The sequence below is a fragment of the Capricornis sumatraensis genome, chromosome 15 (genome assembly GCF_032405125.1).
Source record: "Capricornis sumatraensis isolate serow.1 chromosome 15, serow.2, whole genome shotgun sequence".
Taxonomy (NCBI): Eukaryota; Metazoa; Chordata; class Mammalia; order Artiodactyla; family Bovidae; genus Capricornis; species Capricornis sumatraensis.
The window spans coordinates 79,308,187-79,324,346 of NC_091083.1; the positions used below are offsets into that span (position 1 = coordinate 79,308,187).

The 16,160-nt window shown below is 40.8% G+C and overlaps 1 pseudogene; it reads left to right on the forward strand.

The window, feature by feature from the left end:
* Positions 1-10,995: 10,995 nt before the first annotated feature.
* LOC138091785 (cell division cycle protein 20 homolog pseudogene) lies at positions 10,996-12,491 on the forward strand (annotated as a pseudogene).
* Positions 12,492-16,160: the final 3,669 nt, after the last annotated feature.

A 16,160-nucleotide genomic window follows, 5' to 3' on the forward strand; every position in this document is an offset into this window, starting at 1 on the left:
CTCCAGCTGCTTTGTGAAAAGTAACCTATAAGAGAGCAAGAGGTAGGGAGACCTCTTAAGGGGTGTTCCAGTAGTTCAGGTCCCAGGAAAAGTAGCTTGGACTTCAGTGGTGGCAGAGGAGGTGATAGGAAGTGATCAAATTCTGCATATATTCAAAGAGAAAGCCAGTGAATTTTGCAATGGATTCAGGGTGGGGCCATGGCAGGGTCGGGTGGGGCCTGGTGAGAGAGAAGGAGGGGAAGAATCAGGGGTGACTCAAAAGTTTTTGGCTTAAGCTACTAGGGACCTTTGGTTTCATTTTCTTTCTTGTCAAAGTGCCCATCCAAGGTTCAGTTCTGGCTTCTTTATTATGTGTTTTTCTTGTTCATTTGAACTCATGATTACTTCTTTCACCAAGCCTCTAGTCTGCTCTGCCCAGCTTGGCACTTGGAATACACCACAAGATGCTATATATAACAAATTGTTTCATTAGAACTAGTCTTCCTAACTAGGTAGTGAGCATCCTTTTACTGGATTGTGCTGAATTTATGCAGTGTGCTCCGAGACTAATAACTTTCTGAGTACTTTGTGGGCGTTCAGTAAATGTTGTTTAATTGTAGACTCCTCAGGCTTGAGAGCAGGACAGGAGGAACACCTTAACGTAAGCGCCTGCTTTAGCTGTGCTATAGCAAACGGGCATCTGCCCCCACCCCCTCCCCCTCCCCTTTTTATTTTCCCTTTTACTTCTAACATCCGTTCTGGCTTTTCTCCTTTTTCCCAAACCTTTACTTGAATAATGTGTGTGAAAATCCCTCAGTTGTGTCCGACTCTTTGCAACCCCATGGACTACACAGTTCATGGAATTCTCCAGGCCACGATACTGGAGTGGGTAGCCATTCCCTTCTCCAAGGGATCTTCCCAACCCAGGACTTGAACCCAGGTCTACACATTGCAGGTGGATTCTTTACCAGCTGAGCCACCAGGGAAGCTGTTACTTAAATAAGAGGGGGAAAAAGTTTGGATGCCCTGCTTTGTTTCCAGGACTTCATTTTGTGTTTCTGCTAAGATTTTTCTCTAAAGAAAATGTAAGCAGTGTAGTGTTGTCTAGGAAGTATTGTGTTTTAGTGTCTGTCTCGGTTTGCTTAGCTTTTTCAGTTTTGGAGACAATCTGTTAACTCATTTGTGCTTTTGGCTTTTCCTTCTTGTGTCACGGAAAATAAAATATGAACTCTCTGAGGGCTGGTAGTTAGTTATTTTGTTCACTGCTAGATCATTAGTGCTGAGAATGGTGGCAGGCATGTAGTTGGTATTCAAATATTGAATGAATTTAGAGTAACAGTAGCAACAGTTCCTATTTATTGAGCATATACTATACACCAAAGAGCTACGTGCTTTGAATGGATTAGGGGGCATGTACATCTTACTGCTGAATGAATTTCTGATCCACATGTTGGTGTTTGAATGAGTTATGACAGAGGAAGGACAGATGCCAATTGTTACCAGATTTAATCAAGTTTAGGTTGCCATGATATACAATGCATTATTTTACCTACCAGTACGTAAGAAAAGGTAAAGCTGCCAACTGTGGGATGTGGTCAATAGCACACTCTAATTTCAAAGGTGTAATAACAGGAAAAAAAAAAAATCTTAAGAATTTCTATTGTAGATCAAGTATACCTGACTTTAAAAAAGTGAAAAAAATCTAAGAATCTTTAAAATAAGGCATACCAGCTGTAATACTCAACATTGGATTTTATATAAACTCTCATTTAATGATCATAGAGTTAGGTAGGCTTTATTACTATTAAAGAAGCTGAAATTTATGGGATATGTTCATAGGTTCTCAAGCTACAGGATCCAGATTGAGGCCATGGCCTTTTTACCACTCCACATTGCTTCGGGAGTCAGGGCAGCAGAACAGTGCATTGGCCTGTCAGCTCTGGCTGGAAGGTTCTTACTTGGCCTGGCTTTAAATACTTTCTTAATGTGACTGATTTTTTTTTTTGAATAAATAAAAACTTTGTATTTAATAAGTGCCAGCTACTCTGTATTTTTGAAAGTGAAAGACGTTCAGTTTTGTCCGACTCTTTGCGATCCCGTAGACTGTACAGTCCATGGAATTCTCCAGGGCAGAATACTGGAGTGGGTCGCCTTTCCCTTCTCCAGGGGATCATCCTGACCCAGGGATTGAACCCAGGTCTTCTGCATTGCAGGAGGATTCTTTACCAGCTGAGTTATCAGGGAAGCCCTGTTTGTATTTTTATATGGATACAAAATGATATAAGGCCTTATCTCTTTCTCTCAAGGAATTTATTTACAGTCTGTTTGGGGAGATGAAAAATAAACAAGAAAGTTAGATAAGCAGAGAAGATTTAAATAACATTTCAGAAAATAAGGAAAGAGGTTTAACAAGGCAATGCAGGATTAATTGCTAAATAAATTATACAAATAATTGCTTTTTTTTAGTTCAGAGGAAAGGGAGATGGCTTGAGGCTGGAGTAATCCAGGGAAGAATTTAAATGAATTCCTGGGAGATAGTTTCAGTTAGTGAGATTATTTATTTACTTTAAAATTGTATTAATGTTTGTTACAAATGGAATTCTGGACTATGGAACATGAAGAACTTTGGTACATTAAGTTTTTTCTGTCTATATGAGAGCAAAGGAACTGCCTGCCATAGGAAAGTACAAGACATCATGTGGTATCAAGTAGACAGGCAAAATACTTAAGAAGGGCCTTTGGGTGAAAAAGAAGGAACTCCCGAATGCCTTGCGTGCCATGCCCCTCTTACCACATTTTTACAATCAGTTACACTTTCTTAACTATCACGGAGGTACTTTCTGTGGCTCTTAGAGTTCGTGATGAACTTCTGAATATTGGAAGTGAACGTTGACATTCTCTATGTTATTCATATTTCTTGTGTTTTGAAATAGGAGCTCTTAGTTAAAGACTCACAGCACATAAAGAATAGTCTACTATGTTTCTGGAGGATATGATTGGCAGTGTTTCTGGTTACATTCCTGAATCAGACATGGAACTCGACATTAGATTGTAGAGTGTGTTATTACTTGTTAGTCAAAAGCAAAACAATAAAGGCTTGGAAAGCAAGAGAACTCTGTTTTGGATCTTGTTGGTAGCCTTGGCGATTTTATTTAACCTTCCTCGTTAGGTCACATGTAAGGTTCTTTCCCTATTTTTTTAAGAACATTTTTTTCTTACTTTTTATATAATTAGTAATATATATACATGGCTAACAAAATTCAGACTTTTCCAAAGCATATGAAGGTTTCTTTCACTTTCTTTTGTTTCCTAGTTGCTTTCTCAGAGGCAGTCACTGTTACATTTCCTTTTGTATATGTTACAAACATATCTGTGTATCTTTAGAATTTACATATTTGCTATAAGCGCATGGAGTAGCATTGTTTTGCACCTAGTACAAAACACCCACGTTGTTTTGGACCTAGTTATGTTTAACATTACACTTTGAAAATGGTTTCATATCAGCGCATGCAGATCTAGTTGTTTTGTTAAAGTAGACTATCATATTTATAATTAATCAGTTTATCATTAATGGATATGTTGCATATAACAACAGAGTGCTATGGTGAGTTTTCTAGTATACATTTTATTAAAGTTTATATCTGCATCTTGAATATTAGGGGTGAGATTAAACATTGTGCCTCACCTCCTAAATGTTTAAAGGGCATTTGTATTTTCTTATTCTATAAACTCTTGTCTGCTTTTCTTGAGGTTATTTGAAGTTTTTATTTTCATATAATAAAATAAATTTCATATATTATAAAAAGCATTTGCCTTTGAAAAATACCTGTTGCAAATACTTCACTGCCTTTTTAAATAGTAATTGTCCTTTTTGCAGATAAATATTGCTTCATTTTATACTAAAATGTCCTCTTTTCCAGTATTTTTCATTAAATTCTTCATAGTCAATTTGTATATTTTTATACAAAATGAAATTATGCTTTTTAACACATTTTGTATGTAATATACCTAATTTTACTGTGGTAAGTATACAGAACAAAAAATTTACCACTTTTAAGTGTACGACTGAATAGTATTAAGTACCTCGACAGTGTTGTACAACCATTATCACTATGCATTTCCAAAACTTTTTCATCCCAAATAGATCTAATATATATTTAGGTAGTAATTTCAGTTTATGACTTAATAACTGCCTCTCATATTTAAAAGGATACATGTGTGCTCTTTTCAGCCTGGAGACACAGAACTCTTTTCTTGCTTGGAGGAGAGATTTTGAGTAAGAGGCACAGCTATAATTGGGAGAAAGTCTCCGGTGCTTTGAGGATTCTGTTCTGATTCTAGTCACCAGGTTAGGTTATCATTGTCTTGATCCACTTTTAGTGAAACTGCTTTTCTGGGGCCTTCCGTAGTGGCTCAGTGGTAAAACCCACCTGCCAGTGCAGGAGATGCAGGTTAGATTCCTGGTCTGGGAAGATCCCACGTGAGCAGCTAAGCCTGTTTGCCACAACTCCTAAGCCTGTGCTCTGGAGCCCTCAAGCTGCAGCCACTGGGCCCGTGTGCTGCGACTGCTGAAGCCCGCACAGCCTAGAGCCATGCTCTGCACCAAGGAAGCCACCACAGTGAGAAGCCCGTGGGCCGCAACTGGAGAAAAACCCCATGCGGCAGTGAAGACCTGGCACAGCTAAAAATAGATAAAACAAACAAACAAAAAGGACTTTAAAAAAAAATGCTTTGTATTTTGGAAAATTTCAAACATTAAAAAAAAGTAGAATGGTATGGTATTTCCAATGTACTTATCACTCAGGTTTACCAATTATCAGTTTATGGCCCATCTTGTTTCATTTATATCTCCAGTTACTGATACTTTCTTCCTCCACATTATTTTGAAGCAAATACCAGGCATCGTACGATTTCCTTGAGAATCTGTAAAAGGTAAGAACCCTTTCAAATCCCATCCCCCCCAACCCCACATAACACAGTTCCATGTGGAAAAACTAAAGTAATTCCTTTAGCAGCACCAAATACACAGTCACTATTCAATTTTCTAGTTCTTCCTGTTGCTTCTCCTTTTAAAAAAAAAATCTGGCTCAGATCCAAGCAAGATTCACACATTGCAGTTTGGTTGGTATGTATTTTATGTACTTTTTAAAGTATTGGTTGCTTCACCTCTCTGCTTTTGAATTTTTTTTCCTATAGAATTTCTTGTTGCCTAGATTTTGCTGCGTATATCCTTGTTGTTGTTGTTCTTGTTGTTGTATTAGTCGCTCAGTTGTATCGACTCTCTGAGATCTCATGCACTGTAGCCCGCTAGGCTCCTCTGTCCTTGGAATTCTCCAGGCAAGAATTCTGGAGTGGGTTGCCTTTTCCTCTTCCGGGGGGGTCTTCCTGACCCAGGGATCGAGCCTTCTTCTCGGGCATTACAGACAGGTTCTGTACTGTCTCAGCCACCAGGGAAGCCCTGAGTATGCTGCTGAGTCGCTTCAGTCGTGTCCGACTCTGTGCGACCCCGTAGACGACAGCCCACCAGGCTCCCCCGTCCCTGGGATTCTCCAGGCAAGAACGCTGGAGTGGGTTGCCATTTCCTTCTCCAATGCATGAAAGTGAAAAGTGAAAGTGAAGTCGCTCAGTCATGCCCGACTCTTTGCGACCCCATGGACTGCAGCCCACCAGGCTCCCCCATCCATGGGATTTTCCAGGTAAGAGTACTGGAGTAGGGTGCCATTGCCTTATGTTATTTAAATTGTTTCTCTGTATTTTTCTTTTTTAATATAAATTGGTAGATGGCTGTCAAGATTTGATCAGATTAAGATTCAGTTATTTTGGGCAAGTTCATTAGTTATCTATTGCTGTGTAACAAAAGAATGCCAGTTTTAGCGATTTAGAACATTTATTATCTTACATAGTTTCTGAAGGTGAGCAGTCTGGGAGTGGCTTAGCTGCGTGGTTCTAGCGTCAAGTCTCTCATGGGTCGCAGTGAAGCTGTCACCCAGGGCTGCAGTCATCTGAAGGTTTGACTGGGGCTGGAAGATCCGCTTTCAGGATGGCTTACTCCCATGGCTGTTGTCAGAGGTCTGTTTTTTGCCTATCCTGGACTTCCTCAAGGACTTCCCTGGTGGCTCAGACGGCAAAGCATCTGTCTGCAGTGCAGGAGACCTGGGTTTGATCCCTGGGTCGGGAAGATTCCCTGGAGAAGGAAATGGCAACTCACTCCAGTACTCTTGCCTGGAAAATCCCGTGGACAGAGGAGCTTGGTGCAGGCTACTGTCCACGGGGTTGCAAAGAGTTGGGCACCACTGAGCAACTTCATGTTCTTTCACTTTCAAGGCACTCTGCCAGAGCAAGTGATCAGGGAGAGACGGAGATAGGGAGGAAAAAAGCTGCACTGCCCTTTATGAGCCCAGAATTGACGTGCTGTCAGTTCTGCTCTATTCTTTTGGTCCTGCACACCAGCCCTGATGCCATGTGGGAAGGGGCTACTTAAGGGTATGAATTCTAGGAGATGGATATCACCAGGGAAAATTTTGAAGACTGGCTGTTGTAGTGAGATGACTGTTTATGTGGTGTGGTTTATTAGGACACACACGATGTTTACTTCTCTGTTTGTAATACTTGATATTATTGATCAGTACCCTTCATCTGCTAATTTATTAGGTATTGCAAATGCTAATACTGTCATACTCTTACAGTTCATGTAGGAAAGGCAGGATGTTTGGCTCTTTTTCTTGCAGTTCAGTTAAGTCACTCAGTCGTGTCCGACTCTTGGCGACCCCATGAACCACAGCACTCCAGGCTTCCCTGTCCATCACCAACTCCTGGAGTCCACCCAAACTCATGTACATTGAGTCAGTGATGTCATCCAACCATCTCATTCTCTGTTGTCCCCTTCTCCTCCTGCCCTCAATCTTTCCCAGCATCAGAGTCTTTTCCAGTGAGTCAGCTCTTCGCATCAGGTGGTGAAAGTATTGGAGTTTCAGCTTCAACATCAGTCCTTCCAGTGAACACCCACCCAGGACTGATCTCCTTTAGGATGGACTGGTTGGATCTCCTTGTAGTCCAAGGGACTCTCAAGAGTCTTCTCCAACACCAAAAGCATCAATTCAAAAGTTCAAAAGCATCAATTCTTTGGCACTCAGCTTTCTTTATAGTCCAACTCTCACATCCATACGTGACTACTGGAAAAACCGTAGCCTTGACTAGACGGACCTTTGTTGATAAAGTAATGTCTCTGCTTTTGAATATGCTGTCTAGGTTGGTCATAACTTTTCTTCCAAGGAGTAAGCATCTTTAATTTCATCGCTGCAACCACCATTGGCAGTGATTTTGGAGCCCCCCCCCCAAAAAAATAAAGTCTGCCACTGTTTCCCCATCTATTTGCCATGAAGTGATGGGACCAGATGCCATGATCTTCGTTTTCTGAATGTTGAGCTTTAAGTCAGCTTTTTCACTCTCCTTTTTCACTTTCATCAAGAGGCTCTTTAGTTCCTTTGCTTTCTGTCATAAGAGTGGTATCATCTTCATATCTGAGGTTATTGATAGTTCTCCCAGCAGTCTTGATTCCAGCTTGTGCTTCATCCAGCCCAGCGTTTCTCATGATGTACTCTGCATAAAAGTTAAATGAGCAGGGTGACAATATATAACCTTGACGTACTCCTTTCAGGATTGGAATCAGTCCGTTGTTCCATGTCTGGTTCTAACTTTTGCTTCTTAGCCTCCATACATATTTCTCAGGAGGCAGTTAAGGTAGTCTGGTATTCCCATCTCTTTCAGAATTTTCCACAGTTTGTTGTGATCCACCCAGTCATAGGCTTTAGCATGATCAGTGAAGCAGAGGTAGATGTTTTTCTGGAATTCTCTAGCTCTTTCTATGATCTAATGGAGGTTGGCATTATAGAAAAAGCATTGTCAAAGCATACTGTTATTGTAACATGTTCCTTGTAACATCAGTCTTTTATAAGTAAATATATATTTCCACTAATTTCACTATTTTTATGCTGATATGAACTTTCCAGTAATTAGAGTTGTCTGACATTTCATTCTCAAATAAATTCCCCAGGGTTAACTATGGCAGCAGGATTATTTGAGTTCTGCTATGTTTAAAAGTTTGCTGGTAGCACTTCTTGCAAGCTGGTTTGGCTGATTGTAAACAACTTTCTAGAGTGTGTGTCATTCCATTGTCCTCTGGCGTAGAGCATTGCTGTTACAGTCTGAGGTGAGTCTGGTTTTCTTTCTAAGTGACTTAGTTTTTTTTGTCTTTGCCTGAATGTCCAAAGGCTCTCTTTCATAGTGCTGTTATGTATTGGTATTGGTTATTCTGACTCATTTTTTTTTCCAGTAAGTAAATCCTTTCAATACGTAGTTTTAAGCCCCCTCCACTCTCCTTTTTCTCTCAACATTAGGATAGATTTCTTGACTTGCAGGTTTTTTTTTCCCTTTTGTTTCTGTTGTTCTGCTGCCTTGGCTTTCTTCTTTCAGGTTTGCACTATACATATGTTGGGTCTTTGTCAACTGTTATGTGAGATAAGCCTTTCTTCTTTTTTTAGACTTTTATGTTCACCTGTCTTCTCAAATCTTCCATTTGGGTTTCTAATAAAACCTTAAAGTCAACCTGTCTAAAATTGAACTTTTGTGACCTTCCCTTCTAAATTCCCTTTAAGAAGCCTTCCATGTCTCCTTTGTTGGTAATTTGATTCTTTCAGTTGGGCTGGACAAAGACCTGAGCTCCTTTTTCTCTCACTTCCATATATTTAGTCACTGAGTCGTGTCTGACTCTTTGAGACCCCATGGACCAGGCAAGAATACTGGAGCAGTTTGCCATTTCCTACTCCAGGGATCTTCCTGACTCAGGGATTGAACTCGAGTCTCCTTTGTCTCCTGCACTGAAGGTGAATTCTTTATCACTGAGCCACTGGGGTTCTGTCTGTTAATAACATAACAGTTGGACAGATATTTTAAAATCCTAAGTGATTTGGCATTTATCTCCTTATTCTGCAGAGGTTTTCTAATTGCATTTAGTAAGAAAGTCCTTCCTTGGTGTATGACGCCCTCTGCCCTTTGCTCCTGATAGATCTCAATTTTCACCTTTCCTTCCTCCCTCTCTTCCTCACTCTTGGTTCAGTACTGTTCTTCATCAAATGGGGCTTAGTATTGCCTCTGGGTGTGCCGTCTTTGGGGAATGCTTTTTCACTCTGTTTGACTAACTTTGTTATCTCTGCATGTCTCAAATCTCACCCTCCTAGTGAGGCCTATTCTCACCACCCTATTTAATACTGGAACCTTGCCCCTCATAGCACTGATCTTTTAACATACCATGTAATTTACTTATTTATTGTGTTTAAAGGTGGTATGCCTTTCCCTGATAAAATATAAGTTCCACAAGGACAGGGATCTTAGATAAAGTGCGTGGCATATGGTAGATGTTCATTATTCATTTGTTGAGTGAATAAATATGCTCTGTATTTCCTTGAAAGGAGGATATCCTTCTCAAACTCTTCTCCTGCCCCTGTCTGTGGCATGGTGTTTTTCTGGGGCATAGTCTGTCTTTCATCTTCAAGCTCCATGGGACTATAGTAGGGAAGTCCCTGGTCTCTGTTGGTTTCATTTTAGCTCTTGGTCTGTTTAGGCTAGAACTGGTTCTAGAAATCCATTCAGGATGGACGTTCACTTTCAGTTTGTTTAAAGGTAGGGTGATCTGTTAATATGAAGAATCCCTGAGCAGTAGTTAACCATTTATTGTATGTACAAGGGAATTTCTTTTTATTTTTTTAGCCAGCCTAATAATTCACTATCTTTTACTGCATTTTCAGTGACAGTTTGAGGAAGGGGTTGGTAGCTAGCTATAGGCATTTGTTAATATACAGTTGAAAATTGCTTTATTAAAAAGTGTATATGCATTATTATGTCTTCCCAGTGTCTCCGTATTTTGTTTCAGCAAATTAAGAAAATTACAGTAGTCCAGAAAATATTGTTATCATGACAGTTTCTTGAGTGGTCTCCCCAAGAAAGGCTACTCTGATATCAGGTGCAGATACAAAGTGTGGGATATATAGGATATAGCAATGAGCTCTTTAATTGTAGAGCATGATAAAATCAACTAGTGTTACAAAGGGTCTCAAAAAATGCAATTTGGTGAGGTTTTAAAAAATTATTAGTTATTATTGAAAGCATTTGTTAAATATTCCTTTTCTCAATTTGGATTGGATATAATGCATAAAAAATTCAATGACATTATAAAAACACTTCTTATGAAGTTAATACCTGTTCTCTGTAGGTGATAGTAAATTAAAATGTTAAAAAAAAGAAACAATCCAGGAAAGATCATTTTGGTGTATACTTTCTCAGTCTTTATCTATGAATACACAGTACATAAGAAATGGAAATGAGGTCATATTATATGTTACAGTATATTGTGAACATTTAAAAAGGCTTAGTGTTTCATTATGTGGATATAACTTATTCACTTTTCTGATGTTGCCCACTTAGGTTATCTTTATATTCTATTATAAAATTACATTGCAGTGCAAGTTTCTCATTACTTGTCTTATTCAGCTTAAGTGAAACCTTTATGGATGTTTAAGTAATTATCCTTAAGAAATTTTTATCTTTTTCAAATTATTTTAAAATTGTATGTGAAATTAAAAAAAACTGTATGTGAAATTAAAATTTTGCAGTAACCTTAATGAAAAGAGGACAGACTTTTAGCAGTCACTTAGATTACAAATACTAGTTAAGATAAAATTCTTTAGAACTATAATTTACCATTTGCAGTAATGAGTTCTGATTACGGTCATCTTTCTGGTAAGTAAAACATTGGAATGAAGAATGCTTTACGAGATCTGGAGCTTCCCCTCCGAAGACCCGCCCCCTGTGCCGTGGAGGCCAATGGGCTAGGGCGACGGTTGTGATGGTTGGAGTTTGAAGGAACCAGTGAGTGCTTGGAGCAGAGAGTTTAAGTAGTCCAAGTCCTCACTGCTAAAGCCGGTCTGGGATCGGAACCTGCTCTAGACTGACGACGTTCCCATGGCCCAGTTCGTGTTCGAGAGTGACTTGTACTCGCTGCTGCAGCTGGATACACCCATCCCCAATGCACCCCCCTCCGCCCCGCGCACTGGCAGCGCAAAGCGAAGGAAGCCATAGGGCTGGCCTCCTCGCCTATGCGGGTAGCCAACCGATCCCACAGCGCCGGCAGGACCCCAGGCCGAACTCCCGGCAAATCCAGCTCCAAGCTTCAGAGCACTCCCAGCAAACCTGGCGGTGACCACTATATCCCCCATCACAGCGCTTCCCAGATGGAGGTGGCTAGCTTCCTCCTGAGCAAGGAGAACCAGCCCAACACAGTGAGACTCCCACCAAGAAAGAACATCAGAAAGCATGGGCTTTGAATCTGAACGGTTTTGACATGGAGGAAGTCAAGATCCTTCGGCCCAGTGGAAAACCGCAGAATGCCCCAGAGGGTTACCAGAACAGACTAAAAGTACTCTATAGCGAGAAGGCCACTCCGGGCTCCAGCAGGAAGACCTGCGTTACATTCCTTCCCTGCCAGACCGCATCCTGGATGCCCCTGAAATCCGGAATGACTACTACCCGAACCTTGTGGATTGGAGCCCTGGGAACGTACTGGCTGTGGCTTTGGACAACAGCGTATCCTTGTGGAGTGCTAGGACTGGCGACATTTTGCAGCTTCTGCAGATGGAGCAGCCTGGAGACTATATATCTTCTGTGGGCCGGATCAAAGAGGGCGACTGCCTGGCTGTGGCACCAGCATTGCCAAGGTGCAGCCATGGGATGTGAAACAGCAGAAACGGCCTCGAAACATGACCAGTCATTCTGCCCGAGTGGGCTCCCTCTGTTGGAATGGCTGTATCCTGTCCAGGGGCTCACGCTCAGCCACATCCACCACCATGATGTTCCGGTAGCAGAACACCATGTGGCCACACTGTGTGGCCACAGCTGGGAAGTGTGTGGGTTACGCTGGGCCCCGGATGGACGGCATTTAGCCAGTGGCAGCAATGACAGCTTGGTCAGCGTGTGGCCTAGTGCTCCTGGAGAGGGCGGCTGGGTTCTTCTGCAGACCTTCACCCAGCATCAAGGGGCTGCAAGGCTGTAGCTTGGTGTCCCTGGTAGTCCAACATCCTGGCAACTGGCGGGGGCACAAGTGATGGACACATTCGTATCTGGAGCGTCTGCTCTGGGGCCTGAGTGCTGTGGATGCCCATTCCCAGGTGTGCTCCATCCTCTGGTCTCCCCACTACAAGGAGCTCATCTCAGGCCACGGCTTTGCCCAGAACCAGCTGGTTATTTGGAAGTACCCAACCATGGCCAAGGTGGCTGAGCTGAAAGGTCACACAGCCCGGGTGCTCAGTTTGACCATGAGCCCAGATGGGGCTACAGTGGCATCCGCAGCAGCAGATGAGACCCTGTGACTGTGGCGCTGCTTTGAGCTGGACCCTGCCCGGTGGCAGGAGCGGGAGGCCAGTGTAGCCAAAAGCAGCCTCATCCACCAAGGCATCCGCTGAGGACCAACTCCTCACAGTGTTTTGTGAGGTTTGTTTTTTGTTTTGTTTTGTTTTTCACTTTTCTAATAAAGTCACGTATGTCTCCCTCAAAAAAAAAAAAAAATGCTTTAGGTGAATAACCAACGTACCTTCAACCAACTACAGGGATTTTTTTTTTTTTAAAGTACTTGAGACAGTGCTTAAATAGGTATTTATATAAAGAAGTGTAAGAGAAGAAGCCCACCATAACTTCCCCCCAATGCATTGTTAATTTAGGCAAAAATTGGTACTGTGTGCTTCCTGCCTCCTATATGTACGTCTTCAAAAATTGTATGGTACTATGAATAACTTACTATTTGTTTAAAAATATGTAAATATTTAATTTAAGTAAATTAAATAAATTAAGTATTTACATATTTGTTTTAAAATATAGACTTTGACAAAGGTTCAAAAGTTTCCAATTTTATTTAAAGTTTATTTTATGCATATTGTTAACACTAAGGAAAAGTATTTTCTGATTTTTTGTAAGGAGTAGTATGTTTTTTAAAATGATGCACATTTAAGAGAAATTTAAGCAATATAAAAGTATATGTGTAGAAGCTAGCACTAACAGTTTCATATGTATCTTACTACATACCTGTGTAGACTTTTAATATGTATTAGAAATAAGGGATTTTTGCATGCTGTTCTGTAATCTTTTATTATTCCCACTACTGTGATGAACATCTTTCCAGGTTAATAAGTTGAAATCAGTATTATTTTTATGGCTTGTTCTATGCATTTGACATCTTCCCCCCCTTCTTTCCATATATGCACCATCCTTTAAAATATCCATCCTTTGCTGATAAAATGTTCAGTTCAGTTCAGTTGTTCAGTCATGTCTGACTCTGCGCACCCATAGACTGCACCCATAGACCAGGCTTCTCTGTCCATCACCAACTCCTGGAGCTTGCTCAAACTCAGTGTCCATTGAGTTGGTAATGCCATCCAATCATCTCTTCCTCTGTCGTCCCCTTCTCCTCCTGCCTTCAATCTTTCCCAGCATCAGGGTCTTTTCCAGTGAGTCAGTTCTTCACATTGGGTGGCCAAAGTATTGGACCTTCAGCATTCAGTTCAGTTCAGTTCAGTCGTGTCCGACTCTTTGCGACCCCATGAATCACAGCATGCCAGGCCTCCCTGTCCATCAACCAACTCCCGGAGTTCACTCAAATTCATGTCCATCAGGTTGGTGATGCCATCCAGCCATCTCATCTTCTGTCGTCCCCTTCTTCTCCTGCCCCCAGTCCCTCCAAGCATCAGGGTCTTTTCCAATGAGTCAGCTCTTCACATGAGGTGGCCAAAGTATTGGGAGTTTCAGCATCAGTTCAGCATTAGTCCTTCTAATGAATATTCAAGACTGATTCCCTTTAGGATTGACTGGTTTGATTTCCTTGCAGTCCAAGGGACTCTAAAGAGTCTTTTCCAACAGCACAGCTCGAAAGCATCAATTCTTTGGCATTCAGCTTTCTTTATGGTCCAGCTCTCATATCAATACATTCAGTTCAGTCACTCAGTTGTGTCCAACTCTTTGCGAGCCCATGAACTGCAGCATGCCAGGCCTCCCTGTCTATCACCAACTCCTGGAGGTTACCCAAACTCATGTCCATTGAGTTGGTGATGCCATCCAACCATCTCATCCTCTGTTGTCCCCTTCTCCTGCCCTCAGTCTTTCCCAGCATTAGGGTCTTTTCCAATGAGTCAGCTCTTTGCATCAGGTGGCCAACATATTGGAGTTTCAGCTTCAACATCAGTCCTTCCAATGAACACCCAGGACTGATCTCCTTTAGGATGGACTAGTTGGATCTTCTTGCAGTCCAAGGGACTCTCAAGAGTCTTCTCCAACACCACAGTTCAAAAGCATCAATTCTTTGGTGCTCAACTTTCTTTACAGTCCAGCTCTCATATCCATACATGACTACTAGAAAAACCATAGCTTTGACTAGATGGACCTTTATTGGCAAAGTAATGTCTCTGCTTTTTAATATGCTGTCTCGGTTGGTCATAGCTTTTCTTCCAAGGAGCAAGTGTCTTTTAATTTCATAGCTATAGTCAGCATCTGCTGTGATTTTTAACTCCAAGGAAATAAAGTCTGTCACTGTTGCCATTGTTTCCCCATCTGTTTGCCATGAAGTGATGGGACCAGATGCCATGATCTTCATTTTTTGTGTGTTGAGTTTTAAGCCAGCTTTTTCACTCCTCTTTCATCAAGAGGCCCTTTTGTTCCTCTTCACTTTCTGCAAAGGAGTGGTGTCATCTGCATATCTGAGGTAATTGATATTTCTCCCGGCAATCTTGATTTCAGCCTGTGGTTCATCCAGCCCAACATTTTGCATGATGTACTCTGCATAGCAGTTAGATAATCAGAGTGACAATATACAGCCTTGATGTACTCTTTTCCCAATTTGGAGCCAGTCCGTTGTTCCATGTTCAGTTCTAACTGTTGCTTCTTGATCTGCATACATATTTCTCAAGAGGCAGGTGAGGTGGTCTTGTATTCCCATCTTTTGAAGAATTTTCCACAGTTTGTTGTGATCCGCACAATCAAAGGCTTTAACATAGTCAATGAAGCAAAAGTAGGTGTTTTTCTGGAATTCTCTTGCATTTTCTGTGATCCAGTGGCTGTTGACAATTTGATCTCTGGTTCCTCTACCTTTTCTAAATCCAGCTTGAACATCTGGAAGTCCTCAGTTCACTGAGAAGCCTAGCATGGAGAATTTTGAGCATTACTTTTTAGGTTATTTCTAAGTTTATGCTTTAAATACTTTGTTAATTTCTTAACTAAACAAAGCTAAGACTTATAGTTCGCTTTGTGTTTAAAAATTACTCCCTCTCAGGACTTCCCTGGTGGTCTAGTGGTTAGGATACTGAGCTTCCACTGCAAAGGGCAGAGTTCAATCCCTGGTCATGGAAGGAAGATCACGCATGCCCTGTGGTGTGGCCATAAAAGGGGGGAAAAATACTTCTCGGCCTCACCTTTTTTTTTAATTGAAAATATCTTAGGGAGTTCATTTGAAGTAAAAAGAAAAAAAAGCAGGGAAGAAAGTGAAAAGTGAATTAATTATCTTTGGCTGTGAATGATTTAAATATTTCTGCCATTTTAGTTAAGGTATACAGTATATTGATTACTAACTGATGGCAGAGCATGTCCAATAGATTATTTTTCAGTAGGTTTCTCTTAAACAGTTAAATGTATTTTAAAAATAAGATTAAATTTTAAAACATTTAACCTGTTAGTTGATAAATGTATTTCCATGTTAAAATAGAGGTAATCAGGTAGTGGTTTTCTTGTCATATATTGTGGAATATAGCCTATCTAAGTAAATACTCTGTATCTTGTGTCTGAGTTGTTTTGGTGTTTTGTATAGGAGAGAAATGTACCTTTCCTCTTTAAAAATCTTGTATTAAATCAGTAAGGAGACAATTTAAAGTGATGGAACAGTTTTTCTTTACATTGCAGTTGTAGTTGGAAATAGTGTTGCCATTTTGGGAACTTTCAAATACTGCATTTTAATTTTAATCTAGATGTCTATCTGTGCATACAAAACAGTTTTCTTGTTTTTGAAATTTGACTTTAAAATTGCTTGATGTGGATTAACAGAGCACTGATATATAAGATACTTAGTTCTCCCTCTCCCTTTTACTTCTTAAGAA